General features: G+C 52.4%; 1 protein-coding gene across 2 annotated transcripts in view; it reads right to left on the bottom strand.

Moving 5' to 3' along the window:
* Positions 1 to 13,545, bottom strand: part of RAI1 (retinoic acid induced 1) — a 103,156-nt gene that overhangs the window by 49,329 nt on the left and 40,282 nt on the right. The gene's annotated exons all lie outside the window — the stretch shown is intronic.

A 13,545-nucleotide genomic window follows, 5' to 3' on the forward strand; every position in this document is an offset into this window, starting at 1 on the left:
AGGGGTACTAAGAGCAGGAGTGAGGGTAGGAAGGAGAAGAAGAGAGGAGGAGTGGGGGAGAGGGAGGGGAAGAAGAAAAGAGAAAGGAGAGGAGGAAAGAAGAAGGTAGAGAAGGGAGGTTGGGAGGATGAAAGAAGGAGTCGGTTGTTGTAAAATAAGATGGAGGTGCCGGGTGGCAGAAAAGTGACTCCGATTATATTTTTTTAATTTTTAAATAGATTGTGATAAATGTTAAAAGATGACAGATAAATGTTAATAGTACTTATGAGAATGTATATTTGGGAATGTAGATATGAGAAAGAAAAATACAACTTTCTAAATAAAAAAAAAGGAAATACCCAAAAGTGCCGTTGGGATAAGGAATCCCATGTGGCTGGGCTGGAGACTTGACACTTGGCAATGTCAAGCCAGTGATACATGATGTGTCGCCTGTGAACAGATGTGCATTCTGAGCTCCGTGAGATAAAAGGCTGCCTGCAATCTGGGGCCAGACGGGCTCTTGGCGAGGAGTGGGTGGAACATCTCAAGCGGGAGATGGATGAGGAGCCTCAAAACGGGGGTCCCGGAGAACCAGGCTTTGAAACGAGGGCTGTTGGGAAGGGATGTCCCATCCTCGACTGGGTGAAGGAACCCAACGCTCATCCTGAAGCCTTCTCAGATGGTGCTGTTGACCTTGGGGAGATTTCCCCATCACGAGAAGTGCACCTTCAGCACTACTTCTGTCACAGCATTGGGAGATGCCATCCGTCAAGATGGTCAACAGCCTTTGGACCTACTGCACGCAACCGGTTGGCTAGAAAACACCAGTCATCACAACCTTGCAACTTTCTGGAAGGAGATTATCTTGCTCTTGACAAGCTGACAGAACAATGGCTGAGTGCAGATAGTGTCCCTTCCCATCAGGGCCTGGGGCCACCACCCACCCCTCAAACTGGGCCTCTTCTTTAATAGAATTCTGGAGACATCTAAGAATTAAGTCCTCACGTCTTGGAGAGAATCCAACTTGGAGATTGGATTAAGCTATCATGGCTAAGTCTAAATCAAAAACATGGTTTAGAAACCACAAGGGCTGCCTTCAAATGTAGTGAGCAGCCAACACCAAGGAAGACTATTATTTCCCAAATTTGAAAGAGATGCAATGTTAAGAATTCCTTGTTGGAAGCCTACAAGAGATGAGATTTGCAGTACTGGGAAGATCTCCTGCCTAAATCCTTAGAAAATTGCTCTCAGTCAGAGCGGACCAGCTTTCTCCAACTGGGTAACTCTGGGAAGGGGCCCAGCTTCCATCCTTGACTTTATTGATGGGAAGCCAGCTCACAAGAGGCCACCAGAAGATCCTACAACCATCATAAACACATGCCAGTTGCCAAGCACCTGAATTTTGAAAACACGAAGATGCTTCTGTGGTTGCAAGTGAGAGGACCGGCCATAAGTCCCCTTTCTCAGTGCCGTTGTGGCTTTGAACGTTGTTAAACGAATGATTCTAAGTCAACAAGTACCTGTACTATCAAGAAAACTACTTGACTATGAAGTCCCCAAGAAGGGAACGTCACCTTTGATGGCTCTCTTGCCATGAGACCCACAAAGACACATCCTTCAGCTGTGAGGCCTGGAGAGGGAAGCTAAACCGGAAGAAGACAGGCAGCCCCTATCTTGGCCTCTTCTGGAGACAAAGATGGTCCTTTCTCGAAGAACACAGAACAGAGAACCAGGACAGTCCCGATAAATTATAGGAGTGCAGCCAACATGAAGTTGCAAGGCAAAATGTTCCTTGAAGAGGCCATCCAGCCAAACCTTCCCCCTGCCCCACCTGCCCCTCCTTCATCCAGACCCCAACCAGTCCCCATCAGTGGGCACAGACCTCCTGCTTCACATCAGCTGCGTTCAGACCCGCAGAGCCAGGCAAACAGCAGACGGTGGGGAAGGCTTGTCTTGCCAGCAATAATTGAAGCTTGGCTGTCCTCGCTGAGATCCAGCCCCCCTCCCCCTCAAACAGGCCTGTTTGCTTCCTCACCCAAAGGACGACCCACCTCTTCCCCCTCCATAATCCATGGTATCCAGGTGGAGGCTGACAGCCCCACCTCCCGAGCCTCCCTCCCCAACCTTTGCGAGCGAGAGAGGCGGGCAATTATGGGAAGAAAGTCAGGTATAAGGAGAGGCAATTACTGACAGAGAGATATAGATTACCCCCCAGTCACAGCACAAAAAGAGAGTATTAAAAAACCTCCTGGGGAGCTCTTCCCCACTGAGACGGCGGCGGCGGCGGTGAGCCCTCCTCTCTTTTCTGCAGAAAATCAGGAACGAGGTACGCTCTTATTAGCCAAGCAATCTCCGGAGAATCTCTCCATGCCCAAGAGGACATGGGCCCTGGGGCCAGAGGAGTCGCTGACGGAAGGAGCCCAGGAATCCAATTTCCTTCCTTCCTTCCCTCTTTCCTTCATCTCTCTCATTTCCTTCCTTCCTTTCTTACCTCTGTCCCCCTTTCACGCTCTCCTTCCTTCATCTCTCTCATTTCTTCCCTCCCATCCTCCTTCCCTTCCTGCTTTTTCCTCCTTTCCTTTCTCTTTCACACTTAACTTCCTCTTTCTCTCTTTCTTTCCTTCCTTCCTTTCTTTCCTCCCTCCCTCCTTTGTGCTCTCCTTCCATTTCTCTCATTTCTTCCCTCCCATCCTCTTTCCTTTCCTCCTTTTTTCTCCTTTCACACTTTCATCTTTCTCCTTCCTTCCTTCCTTCCTTCCTTCCTTCCTTTTCCTTCTCTTTGTTCCTCCCTCCCTTTCATGCTCTCCTTCCTTCATCTCTTATTTCTTCCCTCCCTCCCTTCCTCTCTCATTTCATCCCTCCCTTCCTCCTTTCCTTCCTCTTTTACATTCTTTCTTTAAACCCTCTCCTTTCTTCACTCCTTCCCTTGTCTCCTTCCCTTGTCTCTCTCCCCCCTCAACAGCCATCAGCCTCAATTTCTCAGATTAGGAAGAACCCCTGCAAAAGTGTGTCCTTTTCTCGGCCTTCCTTTACACAACACACAGTAATCACAAAGCCGCACACCAATAAATCTCCTTGTGCTGCTGGCCCAAAGGGAAATGAGGCAGTTTCTCTGCCCAGGTGATGGGGGGGGGGCGCTTTGATGCTCACCTCCATTGTGGCAGAAACCTTGTCTCCCCTCTGTCATTTTCCTTTCCAAGGTGGATTCAGAACAAAGGCCTTGAAGGGGAGGGGGGGTCTCCACCAAGGCCAGAAGCTGAAGGGGCTCTGGAGAAAGAGCCGGATGGTACTTCTAGTTCCCTTCCTGTTATTTGGTTGGTGAATTTCCCTCCAGATCCCAGATCTAATCCCTCTTTGGATTCCCAGCCTGAACGTGGAGTACTATAAGAGAGATTTGGAGGGTACAAGAAAAACCAGAGAGTGAAGGGACGGGTCCACCACTATTTTTAAATATATATGTATATTAGGTAAAGATAAAGGTTCCCCTCGCACATACGTGCTAGTCGTTCCCGACTCTAGGGGGCTCTGCTCATCTCCATTTCAAAGCCAAGGAGCCAGTGCTGTCTGAAGACGTCTCCGTGGTCACGTGGCCAGCATGACTCAACACCGCTGTTCCCTCCCCACCAAAGGTGGTCCCTATTTTTCTACTTGCATTTTTTATGTGCTTTCGAACTGCTTGGTTGATAGAAGCTGGGACAAGGAACGCGGCACTAGGGATTCAAACCGCCAAACTGTTGACCTTTCTGATCGACAAGCTCAGCACCTTAGCCCCTGAGCCCCCGCGTCCCTTTACGTATATTAAACCTTTCCAAATAGTACACCAAAACAAGGTTGATGATGCTTCTGCTGAAACTCTGCTGAACATCTGAAGGAAACCAAGACCCTTCATCACAGGTTTCCAGTTGAATCTTCAGATCCTTCCCAAAAGATGGAGAGCTGCTTTCTACAGATTCTCTTCAAGTCAAGTTGACCCAAACCATGAAGAACTTCCTTATTTCTTGGCTGGTTGTGAAAGGCTCGGTGTGTCTCAAACCTCCATGGATAGATCTAGTCAACCAGCACCCTGTGGAGCCCATGGAATTCCTCACCATGTGACTAGGGTCGCCACATAAACTCTGCTGCATCTCCAGAAAGTCACTCTCCAATGTTAAGCATGAAGTGTCCTTCACCCACAGCTTCTCCATTGGGGTTTTCTGAAACTAACCCATCCAGAAGCCAACTGTGTCTCATTCCATCATCCCTCATATACGAGGGATGGCTTCTGAAGCTCTCAGTAGAGTCAAGGGGTGGCAAGGGTCAGGGCTGGACGCCAAGATTGGAAATCGAAGAGATTTCCCATCATCTTCCCTTATTTCCCAAGATTCCTTAAGGGATTATCTTTCAACCGTGGAAGCTTAAAGGCAGGTGGACTTCAACTCCCAGAATTCCCCAGCCAGCAAAGCTTGATAAGCAGAGCCATCTGCGGTGTTTCTCAACCATGGCCCCTTGAAGATGAGTAAAGCCACCTTTTTTTGAAGTCCACCCATCTTCGAGCGGCCAAGGTTGAGAAACACTTACCTTAAGGGAAGCCTCCACAGTGAGAACAGGTGCCAAATCAACTGGCTTTGGGCCCTTGTTCAGAAGTCACAGAAAGGTGTACGGGATGAAAAATTGCTGAATGGAGCTTTTGAAAGAAATTCTTCCCCAAAAAACCCACGGCTTTTGTTCCTGGCGAGAAAGGGTTAGAGAAGAGAGTGCTCCAGCACCTCCACCTCACCTGCTCAAAGGAGGTGAAAACACGGCTTTCCATCAAAGGGTTGAAATGAAAGGCAACCTGCAATGTCCTCCAATGGATGGATTTCCCCCCCCCCCACACTAAATTCTCCTGCATACGGGTGGGAGCAGTCAATAGGAAGTATTAGGTATTGGGAGAGTCACCTGACCAGCTAAGTCATTGCAGATTCATTGTGTGAGGTTTTTAAAAACAGATTAATTGATTTCGGACTGATTCAAAAGGAAAACAAAAGCCGCTGTTTTCTCTAGGTGCATGGAGGCCGTTCCTCTTAAGCCTCACATTTTCCTGTGAGCAGTGGCTTTGAGATAGCCAGGTGTGTAGACAACAAACCTAGATGATTTGTCATATCCACCCACGGGGGTGGAGGGCAGAGAAGAGAATGCCCAAAATGTCTCCGTGGCGTGCTCCAAACACACTTCACTCCTGCCCATTTTTAAGACCACTTGCCTTCCCCCGCAACCGTCAGGGATGGAGAGCTGTCAACAACCCAGTTACCGGCATCCACAACTCAAATCAAGGCGGGTCAACTCGGTGGCGTTGAGCCTACCCATCCTGGATTCCGATTCCATTCGAGAGCCCGGCCTTCCTCCGATTTATTTATTGTTTTTATCGGGATAAGCTCAAATCCATGGAGGACGAGAGCGTCTTTCTGAAAAGGGATTCATAGTGTGATGCCCCTCGGAGTTTTCTCTCTGCAGGAAAGCGGTCCATATGTTGGAAGATAACTAAGAGAACACGATGCGAGCCAGCAAGCGGAGCGAACAGCATGGATGCTTACAGATTCAAAACAGAGGGGCAGCTTGGATAATTACGCTTCCTCTTCAACCTCCCTTCCCTTGGCTTCAAGCTTCCCCCCCCCCCGGCACACAAGCATGCCACCTTCCAATGTGGTGTCCCTTGGTCTCTCTTCCACTGCCCCAGATGCACGGCGGCACCCTGGAGGCCATGAACAGCAAAGGTGGCACAGACGACAAGATTCTCACTTACACCCAAGCCCCATTTCTCCCCCTTCCCCAGCCAGGAAGAAGCAATTCATCAGAGGAACAACTTGCCTTCGGAAGTTGTGGGTACTCCAACACCCGGATGTCTTCAAGAAGAGTTGGGACAGTCCCTTGTCTGAAGTGGTCTAGGTGGGTCTCCTGCATGAGCAGGGGGGTGGACTAGAAGACCTCCAAGGTCCCTTCCAGCTCTATTCCGACTGGCTGAGATGATTTCCCACAGCATCCGGCTGCAAAGCACGGACTTGCTTCCCTTCCCTGCTGCCAAGCAGTGACGAGTTCACCCAGCCTATTTTTAGTGCGGCGTTTGCCACTCGCAGGGCCTCTGTTGTAAGACAGGAAATGCTCAAAAAGTCTGCTCAGAAACAGCAGCCCGGCTTGGCTTTCCTACCCCAACGCTTTCCAAGGCGGCTTGACGTGTTCGGCATGATAACATGCGCTCGGGTTTGGTCTGCCGCGTGGCTCCTCCGCGTTTCCCATCTGGGGGAAGCAGGAAAGGACTCGAGCCAAGGTGAAGGGGCCGGGTGGCTGTTTAGGGAGAGGGGAGAACGTGGGGCGGGGCTGAAGCAACAGCCTTGGATTTGGCTTGGGGTGGGGGAGAGAGATGGGGAGTTTAACTCTTTGGGTGACGATTCTATCAGGACCACCCTTGCTCCTCAAAGTTGATGGAGATGCCACCTGGCTGCAGACCCAACGCAATGAGGGGGCATCCCCTTGCAGCCTCCTCTAAGGAATGTGGGTTTGCACATTGTTGTGATGTCTCTTATGAAGCCGCTCCGTACAGCAACCGTACCCCATCCCCCCCCCCCCCCCGCTCTCCCTGAGTAAACTGTTCAGGGTTTCTCTACTGTCACGACCACCCTTCCTCCTCAAAGTTGATGGAGATGCCACCTGGCTGCAGACCCAACGCAATGAGGGGGCATCCCCTTGCAGCCTCCTCTAAGGAATGTGGGTTTGCACATTGTTGTGATGTCTCTTATGAAGCCGCCCCGTACAGCAACCGTACCCCATCCCCCCCCCCCCCGCTCTCCCTGAGTAAACTGTTCAGGGTTTCTCTACTGTCACGACCACCCTTCCTCCTCAAAGTTGATGGAGATGCCACCTGGCTGGAGACCCAAGGGGGCACTTCCTTGCAGCCTCCTCCGAGGCGTGTGGGTTTGCTCCTCAGTTGTGCTGTGTTATGAGGCCCACTGCAGAACAACCGTACCCCCCCTCCCCACCTGCTCTCCCTTGATTAAGCTGCTCAGGTTTCTGGAGGTGGCTATTTGCATAACAAATACCTTATGCCTCAATGACACGCATCCAATTAACCTCCCAACGCATTTGGCACCAACGGTCTGGCCAAAAAAATAAGATAGAGCCCAACGGGGGGAAGCCCCCCTCCTGAGAAAGATCACCGGTGCAGGGCTGAAGAGGTCAGCCAAAAGGACCAAGAGCCTCCTTCCTCTCCTTCACCCTAAAAAAAAATACGCTAACATTTTTCCCTGCATTAATGCTGGGGGGGGAGCTGGGGGGGTGGAGAGAGAGGAGAAATTAGCAGCCCGGAGGAGCCGACCAGCCGCCCATCCAAATGCTCTTGGCACTTATGTGCATCCGAGTCGTTAAAGGACGGGCACTAATCTGGTAAAATTGCTGTTATTAATGACAATCAAGGAGGCACAGCGCCCCCCTCCTCTTCCCCTCTTCTGGGCCCACCATTGATTCTCTCCAACTGCAGGAGGGGGGAGGGGGCTCGTGGGGGGGGAGATGGACAGCGACTTAATCGCTGCTGCCCTTCTTCATCTGGGGAATCTGCAGCACTTCGGAGAAAACCACGCTAGCGAGGCATGAGCTGGCCTCTTAAACGGATCTGCGCTTGGTGGATCCACCTTGATTGGACTTCCTCTGTCTTCGGCGGCACAGAGCCTGCCCTCACCTCTGCCAGCCCCCCCCCCAAACACTGGAAGGTGAGGCTGTCAGTCAGCCCCCCTCCCCGCCGCGGTGTGATTTAACTGGCCTCGCCACCCCCCTCTCCCTCCCCCCCTCCAGCATCCCGGTCCCTCTGGATCCGACAGACAGCTGGTAATAACAGTAATAATTCTCCTAAAGGGGATTGCGCTTCTAGGATCCATCCCAACCCCGGTGGGGGGAGGAAAATCAGTTCCTTCCCCCCCCCCTGTTTGCACCGCAGCGGGTGGTAGCAGGCACGGACGGGCTGGGAAGGGAGGAAGGAGGAGGGGAGGGGGGCCGTGGCTGATGGAGGCCACTGCGCCCAAGCCCCTCGCTTGAGTTATGAGATCATTTGCCAACCTGTAGGAGCCATAAATCCCCCCCCCCCCGGCCTCGCTCTTGGCCCATTACGCAGTGCTCCGATGGCGTCATGCTTGCTCGGGTTCCAGCCCTCGCCCCCTTCTCTCAAATCGCTGAGGCCGAAATTTTCAATTAAGGAAGAGGAGTAATTATCGGCAGAGCGCCGGGTTGGGTGACGGAAAAGGAGGGGAGTGGGAGATTTCCTCCTACGGCTGGCGGTGGCACCCGATGGGGAAGCACAAGGCCAGGGGGACCGGATGGGCGGGAGAAATGATGGGGGGGGGCTTGCCAAGGGTGGGTGGGCAGAGGAGAGGTCTCTGGGGCCCTGCAGCTACTGGGCACCGCTGCCACCACTCCTTCAAGGCCAGCTTAAGAGGAAACGGAGAGTCAATGAGTTGCCCAACTTGAAAAGCTGTGAACTTCCAACTTCTTGCAGGCTGGGGAAATTGTGGGACTGAAAGTCTGGAGATCTTCCAGTTGCCAACCTGGGACACCCCTGGTGTAAACAGAACCAAGATCAGATTCTTTCTCCCAGGAGCAGCAACTTCCCTTCCAACTCCTTGCAAGCTACTTCTTGTAACCTAAAACCAAACCCCAATTTTCAGGGTGCAAAGACCCCCCCATATTGATGTTCAAAGACAATGCCCAACTGGGGCTCAACTCCAAGCAAATGTGTGGGATCCCTCGGTTGCTCCTGTGCCTCTTCAAAAGAAGGAGAAGACGAATGGGAGGCTTCTCATGCAGAGAACTGAAGCACCGCAAACGTCTCTTGCTTTGAATCCCATCTGCAGGTTGGAAAAAGATGCCCCCAGATTCCCTCTCAGACAAGGGCCCTCCGACCACGCCAACAGCCACAGGAAACCTTCCCTTCCCTCTGGGGAAACTGAGTCACCCGGCTTCTCTAACTGGATTTCTTAACTCGGTCAGCGCCTGGCTAAGAGGGGCGACCACGTCACCCACCACGTCCAACTCCCTGGGCGGCACAGACCCAAATCCACCTTCCCTCCCTCCCTCCCTCCCTCCCTCCGCTCCATTGCCCCTCCCTCGCCCACCTCCCCAGCCGTAATTTATAGCCCTCTGACCCCCTCCCTCTAAATCAAGGGGGTCGATGGAGGAATCAGGCAGCCTTTTTACAGAAGCCGCTTCAGCTGCTCCTTTGCAGCTAATGATCCACCTTTGCCCACTTCTGCTGCCTCACCCAGCTGACCAGGAAGAGGGAGAGGGAGAGGGACCAGGAAAGCAGCCCCCCTCCCTCCCTGTCTTTTCCTTCCTCCTTCTCTTCATTCCTCCCTCCCTCCCTTCACTTCTTTTTTCCCTCTTTCCTTGTCCCTTCCCTTCCTCTTGTGCGCCATCCTTTCCTTTCTTCTTTCTAACCCACCCTCCCATCCCTCCCTCCCTTCATTTCCTTCCTTCCTCCTTTTCTTCCTTCCTCTCTCCCTTCCTTCCTTCCTTCCTTCCCTCTTTTTCATTCATTCTTCCCTACCTTGTTCCTTCCCTCCCTCTTGTGCTCCATCCCTTCCCTTCTATAACCCATCTATCTCTCCCTCAATTCCTTTCTCTTTTGTTCCTTTATCTCCCTCATTCCTTCCTCTACCTTCTTTCCTTCCTCCTTTTCTTCATTCCACCCTCCCTTTCTTCCCTCCCTCTTTTTCTTTCCTTCTTTCCTTCCTTGTCCCTTCCCTCCCTCTTGTGCTCCATCCCTTCCTTGCGTCTTTCTATAACCCATCCTTCTATCTCTCCCTCAGTTCTGTTCTCTCCTTCCTTCCTTCCTTCCTTCCTTCCTTCCTTCCTTCCTTCCTTCTCCATTTTGCTAAGGGCAGCTGGCAAGAGTTGCACCCCTTCAGAAGACCACCACCAAAGCTCCCCACCTCCACCAACCCCCAAAGCTTTGGCCTGCCCTTTATCTTTCTGGAAACCCTCCCCCCTCCTTCCTTTGGTAATCAATCTCTCAGCCCTCCCGTCCATCTCCCCTCCCCCCAACTCATTCCTGCCTTTTCCTCTTTCTCCGATCAAGGATGCCCTCCTGGATGACTGCACGGCCCTTGTTTCTTGGCCAAGCTAGAAGAATGGAGGAATCCAAGATCCTATCCATGAAGTATGGTGATCCATCTTGGCCCAAGGCTTAGCAATGGGTGTTACAGGTTTTCAGCCCCCTGGAAGCTTCAAGTAAGTGGAAGGAGCTGTGGGGCCGACAGGTGAGGTCAAAAGGATTGAGGCCAGGGGCTCCTATGATGGGATGTACAGGTGGAGCTTTGTGGCATCGCCATGAGTGCCACCTCACCTTTTTTGACCATACCTGTGGACGCCCATGAGATGGGGTGAAAGAACAGGGGGTCAACCTCTTCTCCAAAGCACCTGAGGGCAGGACAAGAAGCAATGGGTGGAAACTAATCAAGGTTAGTGAAGAGAAGCAACCTGGAACTAAGGAGACGTTTCCTGATAGAACAATTAATCAGTGGAACAACTTGCCTCCAGAAGTTGTGGGTGCTTCATCACTGGAAGCTTTTAAGAAGAGATTGGACAACTCTTTGTCTGGAATGGTATAGATTCTCCAGCTTGGGTAGGAGGTTGGACTAGAAGACCTCCAAGGTCCCTTCCAACTCTGTTAATCCCTGTCCAATCCCCCAGCCTTCCCTCAACAGACAGCTACATTGCTCGGGAAACACACAAACAAGGCACAAAGTCAGCAGTTCTCCTCTGCATTACAGGTCGTCCTCATTTAACGACCACAATCGAGGCCAGCAACTCGGTTGTTAAGCAAAGCGGGCACTCATGATCTTCCTTCCTTCATCTTTCCTTCACTTTTGCAGACCTGCGGAAGCTGCAAAAGCAACTTTCCCATCCCGGCGGTCACTGTGGATGGTCGCTTTACGAGGCTTTTGCTAAGCGAGGACTGCCTGAATTTGGTGCTCGAGGTAGGCTGGCTTTGAAGATAGAGGAGCCCATCTTTGCTGGTTTACCTCCTCCTGCAGGGGCATCTGGCAAGCCTGTTTTTAATTCAGGGGGAAAAAACGGAAAGAAGAGGATTCCAGATCCCAAAACTTGTTAATTGAACTTTTGCGTCTTCGGCAAAGAAGAACAGAATTCTTGTCCGTCCCCACGGGCCAAATGATGGGGCTCAAATGCCCCTCCAGGAGTTTATCCCAGGCCCCCTTAGTGCCCGACTGTCATTTTTCTGTGAATTTAGGAGAATGCCCGCAGTCTCTCTGCATGCCAGCGGAAGCAGCGCGTGAAACGGGAATCGCGGACAAAAAGGAAGGATGCATTGAGTCCCGGTTGGTCCTGGAAGACTCCGCAGGCATTTCATTCAGGCAGACGTCACCAGCCTTCCGGTGGTCGTAAGATTTAAGTGACAAACGAAGTGACCCATAAACCACATCGCCATCTTACATCTCCAAAAATCCCTTCGTTAATCAGGGGCCAGGAAAAAAAACACCAATTAACCCACGATGCCACACACAACATCTGTCAGGTTCAAATGGGATACCTGGCTGGAGGCTACTGTCAATAAGACCCCTTCTTCCTGTAAAGAGTCAGGGGTCTGGGACCCCCCCCCCATCCAGCAACCCCGTGGTTCATATGCTTTACCCACCGGGCTTCTGTTTCGTTCGATGCAAAAAAAGCTAGGGGGGAAAAAACCACCAATAATCCAAACCAGCCCCTTCTTTCCTATTTTAGATGCAAAATGAAAAACAAATACAGGCATTTAGAACCAGCGAGGACCTCAAAATCTCCGCTCTGCCCTTCGATGTCCTTTGACGTAAAGGAGGATCGTCCCTTCGCTCCCGCTGAAAGAATGGCACAACCAAAGTTAAAACCATGCCACCCAGAAGTATTGCGGCACCGTGGAGGGGCATTTACAGAGGCAGCCTGCTGCTGGGCTGCTCCTTCTTACTGGGGCAGCCTTCCAGGCCCCGGTATTTCCAGCCAGGGGCACGACGGCTCCTCAAAAATCCTCGGACTGGGAGTTGTGGTCAGTGTGGCCCAGCCACCTCCCCGGCCTTTGTTCCCGGCTTCAGGGATGGGCTGTCCAGGGACAAGCCAGGTTTCAGCAGCTCCTTTCCAAGAACGTTGCTGCCCGTAGTCAGAAATTACAGATTGCTAAATAGCCGAGCACAGAAAGAATGCAAGTCTACCTGTCCATTGGCAGGTTCTAGAGTTGACCCACATCCAGAACCTGGAAGATGTTCTTCCTACCTTCGGAGAAAAACAGGAGGAGGGATCATTTCATGGAGCCTTCCCCTGGCCTGGGCCATGCCTCCCCAGGGAGCCCACTGCTTCTTCTTCCCAGGGGAGCTTTCACAGACCCCGAGCAGGTGGCACCTGCCAGCAGAGGCCTACACCCCCCTGACCTCCTTCCCCAAGGCTCTAGCCAACGCAGAGGAGCCCAGACCCCCCCCCTCTTCCCAAGATTGATGGATTGTCTCGCCCAGGCCCCTTGGCTTCCCTCCCTCCCCCATGCTCATTTTCCCTCTGCTGTTCAGCCGAGTGTGTCTGCTGCACCCCCCCCCGCCTGCCTCCCTCTCTTCCAATGCTCGCTTGCGCTTCCTTCCTTCCGTAAGAGGCTGAGCCAGACAGAAAGCAAAATAAATCGGATGCCCGAGGATCTTAATGATGACCATTTATAGGGGAATTGGCAGGGTGGGGGAAGGAGGAGGGGGCCGCATCCTTGCTCCCTGCAGGAGAAGGAGAGGAGAGCGCCATCCGTCACCGGCAGAGGAGAGAGCTCGGAGCAGAAAAAGTGGAGGATAGATGGATGCCTTCAGATGTCCCTCTTGGGCAATCCCAGCCCAGATGGGGTCCCACCCGCACCACACAATGGCCCCCAGGAAAGCCAATCCCCCCAGGGGGAAGCAGGCATTGGGGGGAGGGCATCCTTGCACTCCTCCTGCCCTCCCTCTCTATCTCACCCCGGGACTGCAGCCCTCCAGCCCAAACGTCTTTGGACAAGCACAGCTTCTTTGGAAAGAAGGTTCGTTCTTCCCCTCCTGGCAGCAAAGGCAAGGATGCCAGTCCAGCTTTGCCCAGGGCTGGAGACAGATTGGAGACGAACAGCCTCGCTGCCTTCTGGTGAGGAGGGTTAGAGGGTCTGGAGGGGGGGGGCACAGCCATTTTTCTCTTTCCCTGAACTCTTGGTGCGAGCTGACATGGAGAACACCAGCTGCTAAGTCCCCCTTGGAAACTGGCTGCCAGCCGCCAACTGCACCACCAGCCGAAACATTTGATGGTTCTTGGGAGGGAAGAGAGCTCTGGAGAAGGCCAAAGACCCTCCCCACTCTGGGACCACTTGGAGATCTCCCAATGCAGCTTTCCTCTAAGTACCCAACACTACCCATCTCTGCCTTAACTGGGATTCCTTTTGAAGCTCAGGATCCAAAAAAACCTCCCTTTTCATTTTCCAAGGATGCAGCCCTTCCTGGGATTCCTGCCAAGCGGCGCTCCCCCTCCTCTCAATTTAGCCAAAGGGGAAAATGTGGGGTCCCAAGGGATGGCCTTCTCCCAGCC

The sequence above is a fragment of the Natrix helvetica genome, assembly GCF_964273705.1.
Source record: "Natrix helvetica genome assembly, chromosome: 13".
In the NCBI taxonomy this organism is placed as follows: Eukaryota; Metazoa; Chordata; class Lepidosauria; order Squamata; family Natricidae; genus Natrix; species Natrix helvetica.